The sequence below is a fragment of the Lepus europaeus genome, chromosome 11 (genome assembly GCF_033115175.1).
Source record: "Lepus europaeus isolate LE1 chromosome 11, mLepTim1.pri, whole genome shotgun sequence".
Classification (NCBI taxonomy): Eukaryota; Metazoa; Chordata; class Mammalia; order Lagomorpha; family Leporidae; genus Lepus; species Lepus europaeus.
In genome coordinates, this window is record NC_084837.1 from 112406187 (window position 1) to 112425557 (window position 19371).

Consider the following 19371-nt stretch of genomic DNA (forward strand, 5'->3'; position numbering starts at 1 on the left):
GGGGTTCAATTAAGTGTTAGAGGAAAAGGGAGACCAAGTCCTGGCCAATCGGGGTGCCAGGGCCCTCTGTCAGTAGGTCCTCTCATACAGAGCGTATGTTTTCAAGGACTCCGATGTGTAGCAATGACCAGTCCAATCCCATTACCTTCTGCGGGCCTTAGCCATCAACAAAACTACATCTCCCAGCAGCCTCCGCGAAAAGAAGTCCCTCCGCTTGCGTAATCACGTAGCCCTTCGCCGCAGTGGAACAAAATAGTCCCTGCGTTTGTCCGAAAGTGTCGGGGTTAATTTTTCGTTTTTGTCCTCACCGGGACAACCGCGGTGTTACCGCGCTCAGAGTCGCCGCCCGTGGGGAGGAGGCGGGGAGATTCGGTGACGAGAGAGAAAGGACGGCGGACCAAAGTGCTGCGGAGGATTTCCGTCTGGCCGTGAGGCGTCCGAGTGTGAAGAGGCAAGGCGACTGAGAGGGGCTGGAGGGGACTGTCCTCTGTGCCAGGGGCTTTCGTTAGGCCCCGGGCGCTGCCTGCCCCTGTCGTCAGCAGGTCAGTACGCACGGCGAGCTCGGGGGTGGCCCGCGCCGAGCCGCCCCTCACGAAGACCAGCCCCCGTGGGCTGTCGTTGTCGCTGCCTGGGCTCGGCCTGAGGCCCGCTGAATGGGGGCGCCTCACTTCCGGCTGGGGGAGGGGGCCGGAGTGCACTTCCTGTGGGGGTAGGGTGAGGGGTTGCGTGGGGGGGTGTCCTGCCCGCTCCCGGGCGGGGCGGGCCCGGGACCTGCCCGGGGGTGGGGGTGGCGGAGCTCGCGTCGCCCGGCCGCCCCCGGCACCTGCCGCCCGGGGTGACGCGGACGGGAGTGTGGGTCCCACGTGTCGGATGGAAAGTCCTCTCTCGCCCAAGTGCCAGCCCGCGCGGCCCGTCCATGCAGGATCGGGAGTTGGAGCACGGAGCGCCCCTGCTCCGGCGGCCGAGACGGCGGGCCCCACACCTGCCGACCCCGGCGGGCCCCACACCGGCCGACCCCGGCGGGCCCCACACCTGCCGACCCCCGGCGGCCGAGACGGCGGGCCGCAGACCGGCTGACCCCCGGCGGCCGCGGGCCCCACACCGGCCGACCCCGGCGGGCCCCACACCTGCCGACCCCGGCGGGCCCCACACCTGCCGACCCCGGCGGGCCCCACACCGGCCGACCCCGGCGGGCCCCACACCTGCCGACCCCCGGCGGCCGAGACGGCGGGCCGCAGACCGGCTGACCCCCGGCGGCCGCGGGCCCCACACCGGCCGACCCCCGGCCGACGCGGACCCCAGGCTTCGCCCGTGCCCGAGAACGACTCCCTCCGCCCTGAGCGGCCTGGCGTGGCGCTCCCGGGGAGCCTCGGTGGGAGTTCCTGCGGATGCGTGCCCCGCCCCCTCTGTAGTCTTCCTTCAATCCGCTGGTCCAGAACTGGGATCCGTCCTGTGTGCTTTTAAACATGAAGCAGAGGTCATGAGACGGCTCAGATTTTAAGGATGGGGAGAAGGACACTAAGTAAATAAACTGTTTTCCACATGCCCAGGTTTGGTGAGAACCGTGCGAGGGGCTAAGCACTCAGCAGTCTTGAGTCTGGCTCCTGCTGTCAGGTGCGCTGTACTCGGGGGTCTGTACTGCAGGAATCGGCCTGCTTGTGGGTTTGTGACCTCTCAGCCGTTTTAGTCATTCTAAGACATCTATCAGCGAACCTAGGACGATAATGTCTTTAAAGAACTTACGAAATAATAAAGGTTTTGTGGGGTTTTCCCATTGGAATTGTTACCTAATTCGTTTCTGAGTTTGTAATTAATTTTAGCCCTTTAAAAAGCTGGTTGGTTTAGAGTTAGAGAATTTTTTCGTCTAAGTGTTACTGTGTACTTTTTAATCTTCTGTAAACGTTTTTAAAAATCCACTTGAGACCCTAAAATCAATTGAGTTATATTTTGAAAGACCACAAGATTGCTGTGGTAGTTGACCAAAAAAAAAGCAAAACAAAATATAATTTGTAGTTTATTTATTTATTTTTTTATTTTATTTTTGACAGAGTGGATAGTGAGAGAGAGAGACAGAGAGAAAGGTCTTCCTTTGCCGTTGTTTCTTCCTCCAGTGGCCACCACGGCCTCGCGCTGCGGCCAGCACACAGCGCTGATCTGAAGGCAGGAGCCAGGTGCTTCTCCTGGTCTCCCTTGGGGTGCAGGGCCCAAGCACTTGGGCCATCCTCCACTGCACTCCCTGGCCACAGCAGAGAGCTGGCCTGGAAGAGGGGCAACCGGGACAGAATCTGGTGCCCCGACCTGGACTAGAACCTGGTGTGCCGGCGCCGCTAGGCGGAGTATTAGCCTGTTGAGCCACGTCCACGTAGCTGGCCTTGTAGTTTTGTTTTTTTGTTTTTTTTTTTTTTTTAGGATTTGTTTATTTACTTGAAAGAGTTAACAGAGAGAAGGAGGGGCACAGAGAGAGAGGGCTTCCATCTGCTGGTTCACTCCCCAGATGGCCGCAATGGCCAGAGCTGCACCAATCCAAAGCCAGGAGCCAGGAGTTTCTTCCTGGTCTCCCACGTGGGTTCAGGGGCCCAAGAACTTGAGCCATCCTCTACTGCTTCCCAGGCCATAGCAGAGAACTGGGTCGGAAGTGGAGCAGCCAGGACTTGAACCGGCGCCCATATGGGATGCTGGCACTGCAGGCGGCAACTTTACCTGCTATGCCACAGCACAGGCCCTTGAATTTGGTTTTAATAGACAGTAAGGAGTGTGTAGACTGTCTCAAGTAAGTGTTAATCTGTTAGAAAGTATTTGCCATTTTTATATTAATATAACATAAAGGAAAATATGATCATCCTGACAACTGATACTATCATGTTAGGAATTAGTGAATTATGGAAAGGTTGTAAGCCAAGTGGAAAAGAGGAAATGACGTTAGAATATTGATTGCGATGCCTTTTGGAAAGTAAAGGAGTTTATTAAGTTGGGCTTTGTGCTGTTCCATGAGAGAAGTGCAGTATAATAGAAATAAGAGAAATTGCTGGAGCTGAAAGACTTGAGCAGCTTGAAGAACTGTTGAGAAGAAAGCCATATATAAAGTACATCTCTGAAGAAAGATGCTTTGTGATAGTGACAGTTAGTCACTGGTTCCATCGAAGAAGAGATTAGAAAAGCTTGTGAAAAATAGGGAAACTCCTCAGAAACTGCTCCTGTGTTGAAGTGTGTGTGTGGAGAGGCTTGCTGTCTTACGGAGTTTGTTTCTTTAATGCCCTTTGTTTCGGTTTTCTTGGCTTGTCCTAATGGAAACATAGTATCAAAATTGGAGAAATACTTTTCTAAGTTTACTCTGTTACTTCTCTGAGTTAATGATTTTGAGACTTTGATCCTATAACTTGCCATCTATAGTAAAAAGTTGTTGACTTTTTTTTTGAGTACTTGGATTAGATAACCATTTTCTTTTCCAAAGCTTGTCAGTTAATACACTGTTCACACTGGTTCCTGAAATAGGAAAAGAGTAGGTCAGAATTCTGGATTCCATCGCACTGAAATTTGATCTTCCACAGAGATAATCTATAATGCAAAAGTCTTTAGTCCACCTCACTTTGTAAAACCAAGCCAGTGTTTGCAGATAATTGCTTTTCTCTTATCTGTTTGGTAGTGGTGGTTTGTTTTGGTTTTTGTTGTAGAGCTGATGGTTAAAAGCTTGAATGCTTGGTTTGTTTTCAATTTTTATTTATTTATTTGAGATACAGAGAGAGATCTCCCGTCCTCTGGTTCTCTTCTCAAATGCTCACCTCATTCGTGTGAGTTGGAGCCGGGAACCCAATCCAGGTCTCCCAACTGCGTGGCCATCACTACTGCCTCCCAGCACCGGTGTTAGCAGGAAATGAATCAGCAGCAGAGCCAGAAGCCCAGCTACTACAGTGTGGTGCTTTTGGTGTCTTAACTACTAGACCAGATGCTTTCCCCTCACCTTAAATGGTTTCCAAATTTAATTTCTCTGCTGGCTTTATGTCAGAACCTTCAAGGAGATTCAATTGAGAATATCCCCTTGTATGACTTTGATTTTTTTTTTTTTTTAAGATTTGTTGATTTATGCAAAAGACAGAATCCCAAGAAACTCTATCCTGATCTCCCACTTGAGTGGCAGAGGCCCAAGCACTTGGGCCATCTTCAGCTACCTTCCCAGGCACATTAGCAGGGAGCTGACTCGGAAGTGGACCAGCCAGGACATGAACTAGCTCTCCAATATGGCATGCTGCTGTCTGAAGCAGCAGCTTAACCTGCTGTGCCACAGTGCTGGCCCCCAGCTTTTACTGTTTCAACAAAAGTTTATTGAGTGCCTGCTGTGTGCCATTGTTCTAGGGATTTTGAATACAGTGATACAAATATTCATATTCTCTTAGAGTTTATTTTCTAGTTTACAAACCAAAACTGGAGTTTTACTTTCTTGGTATTCCTTAAAAAGATCTAATTTAATGTTCATTGTCCATTGCAGTTGGGTCAAGAAGCAGCCCTAGGGACCACCATTATGGCATAAACCACCACCTGCAATGCCGGCATCCCATATGGGCACTGGTTCGAGTCCTTGCTGCTCCACTTCTGATCCAGGTCTCTGCTAATGGCCTGGGAAAAGCACAGGAGGATGTCCCAAGTTGGGCCCCTGCGACCCATGTTGGAGACTTAGATGAAGCTTCTGGCTCATCCCTGGCTGTTGCAGCCATCTGGGGAGTGAACTAGTGCATAGAGAACCTCTCCCTCTCTCCTCTCCCTCCTCTCTCTCCCCTCTCTCTCCCTCTGTTTCTCGTTCTCCCTCTCTATAACTCTCAGCTTTCAAATGAATAAATAAATCTTTAAGAAAAAAAGACATCAGATACAGTTGGAATGAAGGAAACTGCCTAAAATAAGGGGATACAGTGGAGGTTTTTTTGTTGTTGTTAAGAAGAGGGCAGCCCTAAATTTATCTGTTTGTCTCCATCGCTAAGCCATTCTGAACCTGGTTTTCAGTGTTTCAGCATAGTTTTCCCTCCAGCCCACAATCCCCTGTGTTACGTCTGCAGCTGCTTTCCCTGGCTCAGCGTTATGGTCCTTTCTAGCCTTCTTGTGCTATATAAATGAGAGTGAACGGGGGTGGGAAGCAGGGCTCAGGCAGCCTGGATTCAAAGCCGACTTCTGCATTTTACTAGCTGAGCTTATAGCTCGACAAACCCTGAGCAACTGGACTGACTCCCTGAGCCTCAGCTTTCCTAGATCTAAATGGCATGTTGTGAGAACAAAGACGCAAGTCACAGTGCCAGGTGATGGGAGTGGAAGTCTTGCTTCTGCCATTCTGGCCGTTGGACTTCCCCGGCATGTCAGTTGTAAGGCCCGCACGGTGCCCCAAGTACGGGTGATGGTGCTAGGCTTATTGAGATTATGCCTTCTCTTCCTGTGATCACATAGTTGTCAATTTTATTTTTATTCATTGTGGGAAGGAGAAATCCCTAATTTCCAAGATTACTTTAGAAACTATATGTAGGCCGTGGCTCAATGGGCTAATCCTCCACCTTGCGGCGCTGACACACCGGGTTCTAGTCCCGGTCGGGGCACCGGATTCTGTCCTGGTTGCCCCTCTTCCAGGCCAGCTCTCTGCTGTGGCCCGGGAAGGCAGTGGAGGATGGCCCAAGTGCTTGGGCCCTGCACCCCATGGGAGACCAGGAGAAGCACCTGGCTCCTGCCTTTGGATCAGCGCGGTACACCGGCCGCAGTGCACCGGCCGCGGCAGCCATTGGAGGGTGAACCAACGGCAAAGGAAGACTTTTCTCTCTCTCTCTCTCACTGTCCACTCTGCCTGTCAAAAAAAGAAAAAGGAAAGAAACTATATGTAATGGGAAAGTTTCAAGATACGATTAAGGAGCTCCTCACGTAATTTGAATTGTTTTACAAAGACTTCAACTAATTCTCTTAAACCTACGTAAACACTGAACATCAGACAGGCATTGTGGCCAAGCAGGTTAAGGCACCACCGGGGATGCCTGCATCCCATATCAGAATGCTAGTGAGAGCGACTCTGCTTCTGATCCAGCTTCCTGCTGATGCTCCCTGGGAAACAGCAGGTGATGACTCAGATGCTTGGGCTCTGCCACTCACGTGAGTGACCTGTATGGAATTCTGGGCTCCTGGATTCAGCCTGGCCCAGCCCAGCTGTTGTGGACATTTGGAGAGCAAACTAGAGGATGGAAGATAAATCCATTGATCTAGCGCATGCTCTCACACTCTCTCGGCACACATCATCTCTTTCTCTCTCTCTCTCTCTCTCTCTCTTTGGTTCTCTGTCTTTATCTGTCATTCTGCCTTTCAAGTTGTAGGTCCCTAAACACTAGGCCTAACATTCAGGGCCCTTCATACTATGACCATATTTCTTATTAACCCCTTACACTTTCCAAACTCTGGTCTCTGGAAAAACTGTAATTTTCTCACCCTGTCTTTGTTCATGCCTGACAAATTTTCTGTTTCCCTAGAAATGCCCAGCTATCAAAATGCTACCTTCTTGAGATCCTTTCCCAAAAAATGACACCTTGAAGAAGTAGTTTCTTTTTTAAATTTTATTTTATTTCTTTGAAAGGCAGGGAGACAAAGAGAGTTGTCCCATCATGGGGGTTACTCCCCTAGATACCCAGGATAGCCAGGGCTGGGCCAGGCTGTAACCAGGAGCCAGGAATTCAGTCCGGTTCTCCCACGTGGGTGACACGAACCCAGTTACCTGAGCTGTTGTCTGCTCTGTCCAAAGATGTGGGTTAGTAGGAAGCTGGAGTCGGGCACAGAGCCAGGACTTGAACCCAGGTGCTCCAATGTGGGACACAGGCTTGCAAAGGGTAACTGAATTGCTTCTCCAAATGCTCCCCCGAGGAAATATTTTCTGTTATTTTCTCTCTCTACTCCCGATCCCTTGACCTTTGAGAGCATTTTGCACCTTTCTCTTGGCACTTAACATACAGTACTCATTAATTTTTGTTGTTGTCATGTAGGGTTTATATCCTCTGATAAAAAGCTGCAGACTTCATCTTATTTCTCTCAGTGTTTCCTGTCATTCCGGGCACAGTGTGATTCACATCATAGGTATTCAGTACATTTAATTCTAAAACCATCCCCAGATGATCAAGATAGATAAACTTTAATGGAAAGGAACCAAGGGTAGTGGTTTGGAGAAGTCAGTACAAATAGAGGTATTCATCTGAAGAACTATTTTAGTACCTTTTATGTGCCAGGCACTATTAAATAAGACCACAGCTATTTGCCTTATTTGAATTACTTTCTTAGAATAAAGGCTTATGAATAGGACTGTTGGTTCTGAGAGTATGGGCGTTTCCGTTATTAATACAGTGGCTTTGTTTTCCTAAAAGATTGTACTAATTTTTTTGTAATATCAGCATTACGTGAATGTGTTATTTTCACCACAGTTTACCAGCAGAAGTTTTTGGCTAATTGCATAGACATAAAATTATTCTTTGCTTTTAATCTGTTTCCATCTGTGGGACCAGCATGTGTTGAACAGGAAGGAACACAGAGCCTTTGTGTCACTTCTCCATCTGGAGTGGCTTCTTTAAAGAGTATAGATCTTTGGGGAACCTAGAAATCAACCCATCTTCTAATTTCAGTCACTCAAAAAATGATTGTATTCAGTAGTGCTCCTTTTATTTTCTAATGGTCACATTCAGACCCCCATTTAGCCATAATTCCAATTCCCACCTGGCTAACATTTATTTAGTATTGTGCTAGGTACTTCCATGTTATCATAATTCTAAGTTGCATTTTGTATATGAGGAAACTGAGGCTTAGAGGAATTCATTTACCTCCCTGTAAGTTACTTAATCAGTAAGTGATAGAGGCCAGATTTGAATGCAGTAGAAGATAATAAAAAAAGATAATAAAAACTGGAAAGGGAATCTGACACAAAACTTGGTCAGAAACTGACATATGAATGTACATAATGGAGCCCTTAGCAGAGATGTGATAATTCCACCCCCTCCACTACCTTCCACATGCACACACCCAGGAGGTTGTAGTTCAAGAAGGAGGAAGGCCTCGAGGAACTTAAACCCACATTTTCAAAGCTGTTTCTCTTCCTGATGATCAGGTAGAAACTGCTCCTAATTCTGAGATGGTAGCAAAATAGGAAGAAGTCACTCCAAAGCCAACTGCCTTTGGATGTGTACAGCAAGGTTTCTCTAGTTACAGAAAGAGCAGATCAATGACTTGGCTCTAAGAGTGCCACAAACCTTTTTAAGATTTTTAAGATTTATTTGTTGAAAAGGTAGAGTTACAGAGAGAGAAATCTTCATCCACTACTGGTTCACTCCCCAAAGGCTGCAATGGCCAAGGCTGAGCTAGGCCGAAGCTAGGAGCCAGGATCTTCATCCAGTTCTCCCACATGGATCCAGGGGCCCAAGCACTGCCCACCCTCAGCTGCTTTCCCAGGCCATTAGCAGAGAGCTGGATCAGAAGTAGAGCAGCCAGAACTCAAACCAGCACTCTTAAAAGATGCTGGCATCATAAGCAGTGGTTTAACCCACTCCATCACAACCCAGGCACCCAAAGTAACCTTTTAGAATAGTAACTTGAAGTTTAACAAGATAAGGAGATTCATGCAAGGTGTTTGTAACAATAGATAGCCATGAGCCATGTAACATTTCGGTCAGTTGCTGATGGCATAAAGGATGATAAACCATGCAGCCTAGGTGTGTCGCAGGCTGTGCCATCTGGGTTTGTTTTAGTGCCCTCTGTGGTGTTCTCACAATGACAGCATTGCCTGATGGTGCATTTCTCAGCATGTGTCCCCATCGTTCAGGAGTGCGTGAGGGTATTCATAACAAGATTCAGGGCATAGGAGGCAGCAAAACAGAAAGAAGGTTCCTTCATTTTAATTCAAGTAATGTATCCTCGAAAAAAAAACAGATTTAATCCCAGGAATGTAAAACAGAGATGGCAGGTTTTAATTCTGGCTCTAGTCAAATACTATACAATCCTAATTTGCAGGCAAGGCATTGGGGCCCCAGGATCACACACCAGATAGGGGCAGGATGGGCTGAAGAATGTAGGCTTCCTGCTTCCCGCTACACTCTACAGAATGGCTGAACTGAACTAAAAGAATAATCTAGGGGCCGGTGCTGTGGTGTAGGAGGTTAGGCCTCCACTTGTGGTGCTGGCGTCCCTTATAGGCACCAGTTTGAGTCCTGGAGGCTCCACTTCCTATCCAGCTCCCTGCTGATGGCCTGGGAGGACAGTAGAGGATGGCCCAAGTGTCTGGGCCCCCGTACCCACGTGGGAGACCCGGAAGAAGAGTTCCTGGCTCTTGGCTACGGTCCAGCTCTTCCCATTTCAGCCATCTGAGGAGTGAGCCAGCAGATGAAAGACCTCTCTCTCTCTCTCTCTCTCTAACTCTGCCTCTCAAATAAAAATAAATCCTTTTTTAGAAAAAAAGAATATTGTAAAAAGAACAATGTATGTGGTTGTATGTAAGGTATATGTGGTTTTTTATAATTTAATGTTATTTAAGAAGGTCATTTCTCTTTATCTGAAAAACAGTAATAAAGGTCCGTATGCCACATAACTAAATAGTTGATGATGGGTTAGAATAACAAGTGATACTGGAGCCCAGCTGAACCCTGTGTACCAGATAGGCCGTCTGTAACTTACACCTAAGTACTATTTAACTGTATCCAGGATTGCATTGTTGGAGGAAGGCGACAGAGCTTTCTAAACTGTCATAAAAATACTCCTATTGAAAGGTAATGATGTAGATGTGTGTATTTATATGTAAGCATTTGAAGTTTTAACACATCCTGTTCTCTTCTTCATTCCTTCCCCCTTTCAGTGGAACTAATACCTCTGCTTCACAAGAAGTAGGATCCAGCTACTCCACTCTCTCCCAGCCTCACAGTTCCTGTCTCCACTTTTTTCCATCATTTTTGATACTACAAGTAATTGTGGGGAAAAGTAATTGGGGGAAACAAGATAACTGTTACTTCAGCAATAATAAAATGTTCATAATCTTGAACTAGTTCACTTATAGATCATTAGTCAATAGGCACAAAATGTTAATAGCACTGATACCTATACTGTCTTCAAAAATGAGGCTTTCTAAATATACAACAATAGTATAATGATTAAAGAAATTATCGCCTCTCTGTGGACTCTTAGGCATTCATTTTTCACAGTAGTTTGTTTTGAAAGATGTTGCTGGAATGATTTTGCAGAAAGGAAAAGAACAAAAATAAGCCAAAAGAAAGCAGGACAGAGAAGCTGATGTGATGAGTGTGTACTTCCCAGGCAGTTATGTTCTGTGTAGTAGTAAGTGGTGTTTATTGGGCTCTTACTGGTATCACAAACAATACTAACGCAGTATTATAGAGGAAATATGGAACAGTTATTAAAAAGCAGTGCTCTGATGTCAGACTCTAGCTTCATCACTTACTTGCATGTGATCTGGAAAAGGAAGTGGGGGATAATAACTGTTAAATTATTAAATCTATATAAAATGGCACATAGTAAGCCCTCACTAAGTGGTATTTTTTTTTTTTTTTTAAGATTTTATTTATTTGAGAGGTAGAGTTACAGACAGTGAGAGGGAGAGACTGAGAGAAAGGACCTCCATACACTAGTCCACTTCCCAAATGGCCACAACAGTCAGGGCTAAGTTGATCTAAAGCCAGGAGCCAGGAGCTTCCTTCAGGTCTCTCTCGTGGCTTCAGGGGCCCAAGCATTTGGGCCATCTTCCGCTGCTTTCACAGGCCATAGCAGAGAGCTGAATCGGAAGTGGAGCAGCCAGGACTATAGGATGCTGGTGCCACAGGTGGAGGATTTAACCTACTGTGCCCACAGCACCAGCCCAAATGGTTTTTAAGTCAGATAGATGTGTCCCATTTAATCGTCACATCCTCATAACAACCTTATGAGATATTATTTTCACTTTACATAAAATTGAAACTCAATGTTTAAATACCTAGGTTAAATAACTTTACAAAGTCATGTATAAAAGCAGTAGTTTTCATTCAGAACCTGAGTTATGAATTTCCACCACTGACTCTGAGGCCAGGTTGCTGCAGACAGGTGCCTGTACTGAGAACATGAAAGGCAGATCAGACTAGAAGGCATCAGAGAGCCAGTGACGCAGCTCAACAGGCTAATCCTCCGCCTGCGGCGCCGGCACCCGGGTTCTAGTCCTCATCGGGGTGCCGGATTCTGTCCCGGTTGCTCCTCTTCTGGTCCAGCTCTCTGCTATGGCCCGGGAGTGCAGTGGAGGATGGCCCAAGTGCTTGGGCCCTGCACCCGCATGGGAGACCAGGAGGAAGCACCTGTCTCCTGGCTTCGGATCAGCGTGGTGTGCCGGCCGCAGCGGCCATTGGGGAGTGAACCAACGGTAAAGGAAGACCTTTCTCTCTATCTCTCTCACTGTCTAACTCTGCCTGTCAAAAAAAAAAAAAAAAGACATCAGAGAACCGCTGAAGCAACAAGGACCTAAACCAAAATCGTAGACCCCAAGGAGCATCGAAGACATCAGCTGCTGCTCTGTGCTTCCCTTTTCTCCGCTGGGAATTGCTAATTCTGAAAGCAGGGCAGTGGGCTGAGAAGAGGGAAAATCTGCTGGAGCAGAGAGGACACTGCGTCCTCGGGCCACAGAAACAAGTAGCCACGGTTAATGGCCAAGAGCCCACAAAAAGAGCAGCGCCAAGAAACCATCTTTCTAAACTTACTTTCCCCTCGGGATACTTGGTGCACAGGGTCCAGAATTATAAAGGAACAATTGCTTTAAGTTTTCAATAATTGATTACAGCTGCAATATGAAGCTGTTACAGAGACACAAGGGAAATGATGGCACGCAGCAAGCATGTGATAGGAGAGGCAAAGTTAGGAAAGGCAGTATTTGAAGCGATAACAGAATTTTCCAAAACTGATGAGAGCTATCAAACCATGGATTTGAAACGTTCAACAAGCCCACACTGAAGCATTTCATAGTAAAACTCTTGAACATATCCAGAGGAGGGGGAGGAGGTAGTATCTTCAAAGAAGCAATAAGACACACATCTAACTACTGAACAGGAATAAAGGAGGCCAGAAAACAATAGAGTGGAACTTTTCCCACTTTGCCTACTTGGAGTATTTTTTTTTTATTACTATTCTTGACAAAAACTATATATATATATATGTATATGTATGTGTGTATATATATATATCATGTATAACGTTTTAAAGTATGTATACATTTGTAAATTGGCTAAAACAAGCTAACAAGCGTTTAGTTGGTAGTTTTGTTGTAGTAAGAATACTTAACATCTGCTCTCAGCATTTTTCAAGGATATGATACATTGTTACTAACGACAGTCATCATCTTATACAAGAAATCTCCAAGTACTTTTCCTATCTAAATGAAAGTTTGTATCCCCTAAGTAGCTCCCTACCCTAACTTCACCCCAGCCCCTGAGAACCACCATCCTACTCTCTGCTTCTGTGAGTTCAGCTTTTTTTAGATTGTCCGTGTAAGTGAGATCATGTGGTTTTTATCTTTCTGTGTCTGACTTCTTTCACTTGAGTGTTCTCTAGGGTCATCCATGTGTTGCATATAACAAGATCTTCTTCTTCCCTAGAGTTGGATAGTATTCCACTGTGTATGTGTACCTTTTTAATCTTTGCATCTGTTGATGGACACTGGGGTTGATTTCTTATCTTGGCTGTTAAGAATAATGTAAGGAACATGGAAGAGTAGGTCTCTTCGACATACTGATTTCATTTCCTTTGGGCATATACTCAAGGAATGCAACCTTCACGGTGCTTAAAGAGGGGCTGGTGTTGTGGTGTAGTGAGTGAAGTCACCGTTTGTGATGCTGGCATCCCACATGGGCGCCAGTTTGAGACCTGGCTGTTCCACTTCTGATCCAGCTCCCTTGCTATTAATGCACTTGGAGAAGGCAGCAGAGGATGGCCCAAGTGTTTGGGCTCCTGCCCCAAAATGAGATACCAGGAAGAAGATCCCAGCTGTTGCAGTCATTTGGGGAGCGAACCAGAGAATGGAAGAACTCTCTCTTCCCTCTCGAAATATATAACTCTGCTTTTCAAATAAATGAAAATTTTTTACATTAAAGAATGCTGAAAGATGGCCAGTGCTGCGGCTCACTTGGCTAATCCTCCGCCTGCGGCACCAGCACCCCGGGTTCTAGTCCCAGTTGGGGCGCCGGATTCTGTCCCGGTTGTTCTTCTTCCAGTCCAGCTCTCTGCTGTGGCCTGGGAGGGCAGTGGAGGATGGCCCACGTGCTTGGGTCCTGCACCTGCATGGGAGACCAGGAAGAAGTACCTGGCTCCTGCCATCGGATCAGCGCGGTGCGCCGGCCGTGGCAGCCATTTCAGGGGTGCCAGTGGAAGGAAGACCTTTCTCTGTGTCTCTCACCGTCTAACTCTGCCTGTCAAAAAAAAAAAAAAAAAAAATGCTGAAAGAAAATGACTGCTGGGATGGATGGCTGACCTAGTTTAGTCATCACTTGGAATACCCACATCCCATCTTAGAGTGCCTGGTTCAATCCCCAGTTATTACACATATGAGCTAGCTTCCTGCTAATGCATACCCAGGAGGCAGCTGATGATGGCTCAGGTACGTGGGTCCCTGCCACCCACATGGGAGATCCTTCCCTCTTACCTTGGAAATAAAATAAAAATAAATAATTGTTTTAAAGAAAAAAACACTGCCAATCTAAAAGGCCCTATGGGAAATTAGAGCTCATTTGTAATAGAATGATAATGAAAATACAGCATCTCAAAATACATGTAAATCAGCTAAAGCTCTTATGGTGGGAAATTTGCAGCCTTAAATGCATATATTAGAAAAGAAAAAGGTCAAAAATCAGTGACCCAATTACCAACTTCAAGTTGAAAAAAGAACAGCAAATTAAGCCCAAATTATGTAGAAGAGAATAAGAAAAACTAGACATTAATGAATGTAAAACAAACATACAGTAGAGTATGTTAACAAAGCCAAAGGTGGTTATTTGAAGACATTATAGTAAGGTGGGTAAACCTCAAGCAACACTGATCAAGAAAAAAAAAGCATAAAATGCCAGTGTCAGGAATGGAAAAGGACGTTTCTTACAGATTCTACAGATCTATAAAAGCTGAAAGATGTTATGAACAGTCTTAGGCAGACAAATTTGAAATTTTGGATGAAATAGACAAACTGTTACACAAATAACATCTGAAAAAATGTGGTTGGTTGGTTTTTCCTTGAGAGGCAGACAGAAATCACTTCCCCCACCCACTTCTCCACTCTCCAAATGTCCACATGGACCAGGCTGGGGGGAACCAAGCAGGAGCTCAGTCCAGGTCTCGGCATGGATGGCAGGAACCCAGTCACCTGAGCTGTCACCTGCTGTCTCCCAGGGTCTGCTCGAATCAGCAGGAAGCTGGAGTCAGAGGTGGAACTGGGGTTCCAACCCAAGTACTCCAGTGTGGGACAAGGGCATTCTAATGGCTATCTTAACCGCTAGGCCAAATTTGGGTCTGCCTCCTGGATGATGCTTTTATCTGTTTAAATAAATCAAATGCATTGTTTAAATTTTTTATATAAAAAAAGCTGCCCTAGATGATTTCATAAGTGAATTCTGACAAATGATTAGAGAAAGGAAGCCCAGTCAAACTCTTCATGAAATAAGACTTGCTTTATGAGATCAGCAAAGCCTTGAAGCCAAGACCTGATGATGGTATCAGAAGACATTTACAGGCCCATCTTGATTTGGGAATGTAGGAGTCTAAAGGAACCTGTAGACAGATTATTAAAATTACTAATGAATTTAGCAAGGTCAGTGTACAAGACCAGTTGTACGCTTACATATAAGCAACAAAAAGTTAGAAAATTAAATACATAAAACAATATTTACAGTAGAATTTTTTAAAAAGAACAACTCAAGTCTTCAAACAAAACTAAAACGTTGAGTAGGATAGTATCTGATAATCTGTAGTGATAGATGCAATATTGTAAAAATGTCCCTTCTCCCCAAATGGATCTATAGATTAAATAATGTATATGGGAGAAGATAGAACTAACAAATGAAGTCTGAAGTTCACATGGATGTGAAAAGGACTGAGACACAATTTAGAACAAAGTTGGAGAACTTTCATGATCAGATAACAGGATTTATTGTAACGCTACAATAATTACAATGTGGTCTTGGCACAGCAATAGACAGAACAATGGGACAAAACAAGAGCACAGAAATAATCCCATACACATGACATCAGTAGCGTGCAGTAAGGTGGGAAGGATGGATTTTTTTCAGTAGATGCACTGGGTCATGGATAGGGAAGGCATGAATTTTCACCTGCCTCACAAATACAAACGTCAGTTCCAGTCAGATTGGTTCTAGGTGGAAATCTAGTGGGAAAATGGAAAATGTCTTCCTAATCTTGAGTAGGTAATGATTGAAGAAGGAAGAGTGATAAATAGGACTTTACTAAAATTAAAAACTCAAGCTCATCAAAACACACCATTGTGAGAGTACAAAGGGCTTCTCAAAGACTTTTCTTATCAGTAAGAATAAAAGACAAATAATCCTATTTCAAAAAGGACAAAAGAAACTCTAAAAGTATCCCTCCAGTGTTCATTTTGTGTCAGCAAAATGCAAACAGACCACAGCATGCCGCTGAATACCCACCAAAACGACTGACATTGAAGACAGCGCTGGTGACCTGGAGCGATGAAGTCCGGGCTTCAGATAGATGTGTGACTTATTAGAGCCGTTGTGGGAGTCTGGCTGCGTGAAAAAAATTCTGGTCTTGTTTTTCAGTTTCATTCATTTCTGCTCTGATCCTTGTTATTTATTACATCCTGCTGATTTTGGGTTTGGTTCTTGTTTTTCTAAATCTTCAAGATGCATCATTAGATCTGTAATTTGAAACATTTCTGTTTTTCTTAATGTAAGCACTTAATGCTATAAACTTCCCTCCTAATACCGCTTTTGCCGTGTCCCACGGGTTTTGATATGTTCCATTTTCATTTTCATCAATTTTATGGAAGTTTTTAATTTCCCTTTTTATTTCATCATTGACCCATTTATCATTCAGTAGCATGTTCAATTTCCAAGTATTTATGAGTGTTCTATTGTTCTTGATTTCTAGTTTATTTTATGGTCTGAAAAGATAACATGGTATGATTTCAATCTTTTTAAATGTGCTGAGTGTGGCCTAATTTGTGGTCTATCCTAGAAAATGTTCTGTGCTATATTTTAATTGACATTTTTGTTTGGATGATCTGTTCATTGATGAGATTAGGGTGTTGAAGTATAGTATTGAAGATAGTATTGATCTCTCACAGTCTAATAGTATTTTTTGTATATCTCTGGGTGTTCTTGTTGAATGCATATATACTTATGATTGCTGTGTCCTCTTACTGACTTGACCTTTTATCAAAATATGATGTCCTTCTTTATCTCTTTTTACAGGTGTTGATTTAAAATCTGTTCTGATAGCCTGCTCACTGTGGCTTCCATTTGTCTGGCGTATCTTCAATCCTTCACTTTCAGTCTGTGTGTATCTTTGTGAAGTGAGTTTCTTGTAGGCAGCATGTAGTGGGGTTGCGGTTTTTATATTCAGCCAACTTAAGTCTTTTGGTTGGTGAATTTAATCCATTTACACTCGTGGTTAGTATTGATAAGAACTAAGACCTGTTTTTCGATTGGACAGTGATTCTGCCTGCTCTGTTAGTGGATTTGGTGGTATCCTGTGTTTTCATGTTCATTTCTGATGCAGGACGCCTTGCAGAATTTCTTGTGGGGCTGGTCTGCTGGGGGTGAATCTCTGTTTTTGCTTATCTGGAGAATACTTTAATTCTCCTTTATTTTAAAGGATAGTTTTGCTGGATATAATATTCTTGGTTGGAAGTTTTTTTCCCTTAAGACTTTATCCCAGGGCTAGTGCTGTGGCGTAGTGGGTAAAGCCACTGCCTGCAGTGCTGGCATCCCGTATGGGCACTGATTCGAGTCCTTGCTGCTCAGTTTCCAATCCAGCTCTCTGCTATGGCCTGGGAAAGCAGTAGAAGATGGCCCAAGTCCTTGGGCCACTGAACCCATGTGAGAGACCCAGAAGAAGCTCCTGGCTTCAGATCGGTGCGGCTCCATCCCTTGCAGCCAGTTGGGGAGTGAACCAACAGATGAAAGATATCTCTTTCTTTCTCTCTCTCTCTCTCTCTCTCTCTCTCTCTCTCTCTCTCTGCCTCTGCCTCTCTCTGTATAACTCTGACTTTCAAATAAATAAATAAATAAGTTACCAAAAAAAAAACTATCCCACTCTATTCTGGCCTGTAGGGTTTCTACTGAGAAATCTGATGTTAATCTAATTGGTTTTCCTTTATCTGTCACCATACACTTCTCTCTCTTTCTCTCTCTCTCTCTCTCTGTCTCTCTCTTTCTCAAGATTTATTTATTTATTTGAAACACAGAAATACGGAGAGAGAAGGGGAGAGAGGGAGAGGAACAGATAGAGATTTTTTATCTGCTGGTTAACTCCCCAAGTGGCTGCAATGGCCAGGGCTGGGCCAGGCCAAAGCCAGGAGCTTCTTCCAGGTCTCTCACATGGATGCAGGGGCCCAAATACTTGGGCCATCTTCTGCTGCTCTCCCAGATGCATTAGCAGGGAACTGGATTGGAAGTAAAGCAGCCAGGACTCAAACCAGCACCCATATGGGATGCCAGCACCGCAGGCAGAGGTTTAACCTTCTCTGCCACAGTGCCGGCCCCTCTCTTACTGTCTTGGTGATTCTTTCCTTGTCTTTAACTTTTGGCAATTTGACAGTATGCCTTAGAGAAGACCTTTTTTGGCTGAGTCTGCCTGGGGTCTTTGAGCTTCTTATATCTGGATGTCCATGTCTCTTTCAAGACCTGGGAAATTTACAGTTACTTCATTTAGCAGGTTCTCAATGCCTCTTTCTTTTTCTTCTCCTTCAGGAATACCTATAATATGACTATTTGGTTGTTTAATGATATCCCATTATTTTGCATAGACCTTCTTCATTCCTTTTAATTCTTTTTATTTTTGTCTGTAGGCTATTCAAAACTCTTGTCTTCCAAGTCAGAAATGCTTTCTTTCACCTGATCTGTTCTGTTCTTAAAGCTGTTGATCACATTTTTTATTTCACTGATTGAAGATTTCATCTCCCAAATTTCCTATTTGGTTCTTCTGAATGAGGTCTATCTCCTTAGTAATATTGCCATTCATGTCATTCATTGATTTTTCTCATTCCTTTAATCTGTCTATCCTTTTGCATCTTGCTAAATTTCCTTACAATCCATTATTTGGAATTCTATATTTGTCATTTCATGGATTTCCTTCATTTCAGAATCTAATTTTGGAGGAACACTGTGTTTTTTGGAGGTATCATGCTACCTGTTTCTTCATGTCTCCTGTGTCTATGTTGCCGTCTGCCCGTCTGGTATATTTATCCCTTCTTTACAGGGTAGGTTTTATTGTAAAAGAGTTTATTGTAAAAGAGTTTAGCTGGAATGCAGGCTTGGCTGGTTGTTTTGGCTTTGGTTCCAGGTGAGCCCAGGAGTGTAGCCTCTGAGTGATTTCTTTTGTTTTAATCAATGTCAGCTGTGTCTGCAAGTGACGCAGTGGATTTGTCTGCTGCAGTTCGTAGGGATATAAGTGTGGTTTTGGGATGAATGAGGGTTTCCTTGGGTGTATATCTTTGGTCCACAGAAAGTTCAGTGCCATTCTCCCTGGAAATGTGATAGGACTTTGTTCTTGGTGAGGAAGGGTGGACAGAGGTGTCTGCCCCCTTGTCTTCCTGGACAGCCTGAATGATGCTGGAGCCTGTGGCACCAAATGCTGTGCCCTAGGACTGTGTGATATGGATGGGCGCTTCTTCAAGTCCTGCTGGGAGAGTCCAACCGGTGCTATGGCTTAAAATACCAACGGCCCTAGTCCTAGGACTAGGGGATGTGAACTGGGTCCTACAGGGTGACTACAGAGATTTTACTCAGGCTAGTATGAGTACCGAGAGGTAGAATGCAGGCAGGTTCTTCCCGTTGTCCACAAGGTAGATCCCAGTGGCACTGAGAAATTCGGAACAAACTGTTAATTACAAGCCTGTTGTTGCAGGATATAGTGGGATCATTACCAAGATCTATGTCTGGTGTTAACCCCCAGAAGTTAAGGTGAATCCCTCTTGCCCATGTAGAATGTGTGAGCATAGTCTGGGGCTAGTGCCCAAAAACTCCCACAGTTGCAGGATGCAGGGGATCTGTCCTTTGTCCCACACATTGCCCTGTGACTGTGATGCTGGTAGGGAAACAGAGGCACACTGCGCAGCTTTCTCCTGCTGAGTGGAGCTCTGCGGGGAGCGGGGAGGGGGAGGGAACAAGTCAGCTC

The 19371-nt window shown here is 44.9% G+C and overlaps 1 protein-coding gene across 1 annotated transcript in view; it reads left to right on the forward strand.

Annotated features, from left to right (window-relative positions):
- Positions 1-163: 163 nt before the first annotated feature.
- Positions 164-19371, forward strand: part of HMG20A (high mobility group 20A) — a 78993-nt gene continuing 59785 nt past the window's right edge. Inside the window, exon 1 of the mRNA XM_062206410.1 lies at positions 164-542. The gene's annotated coding sequence lies outside the window, so the exon portion shown is untranslated. The remainder of the gene's footprint in view (positions 543-19371) is intronic.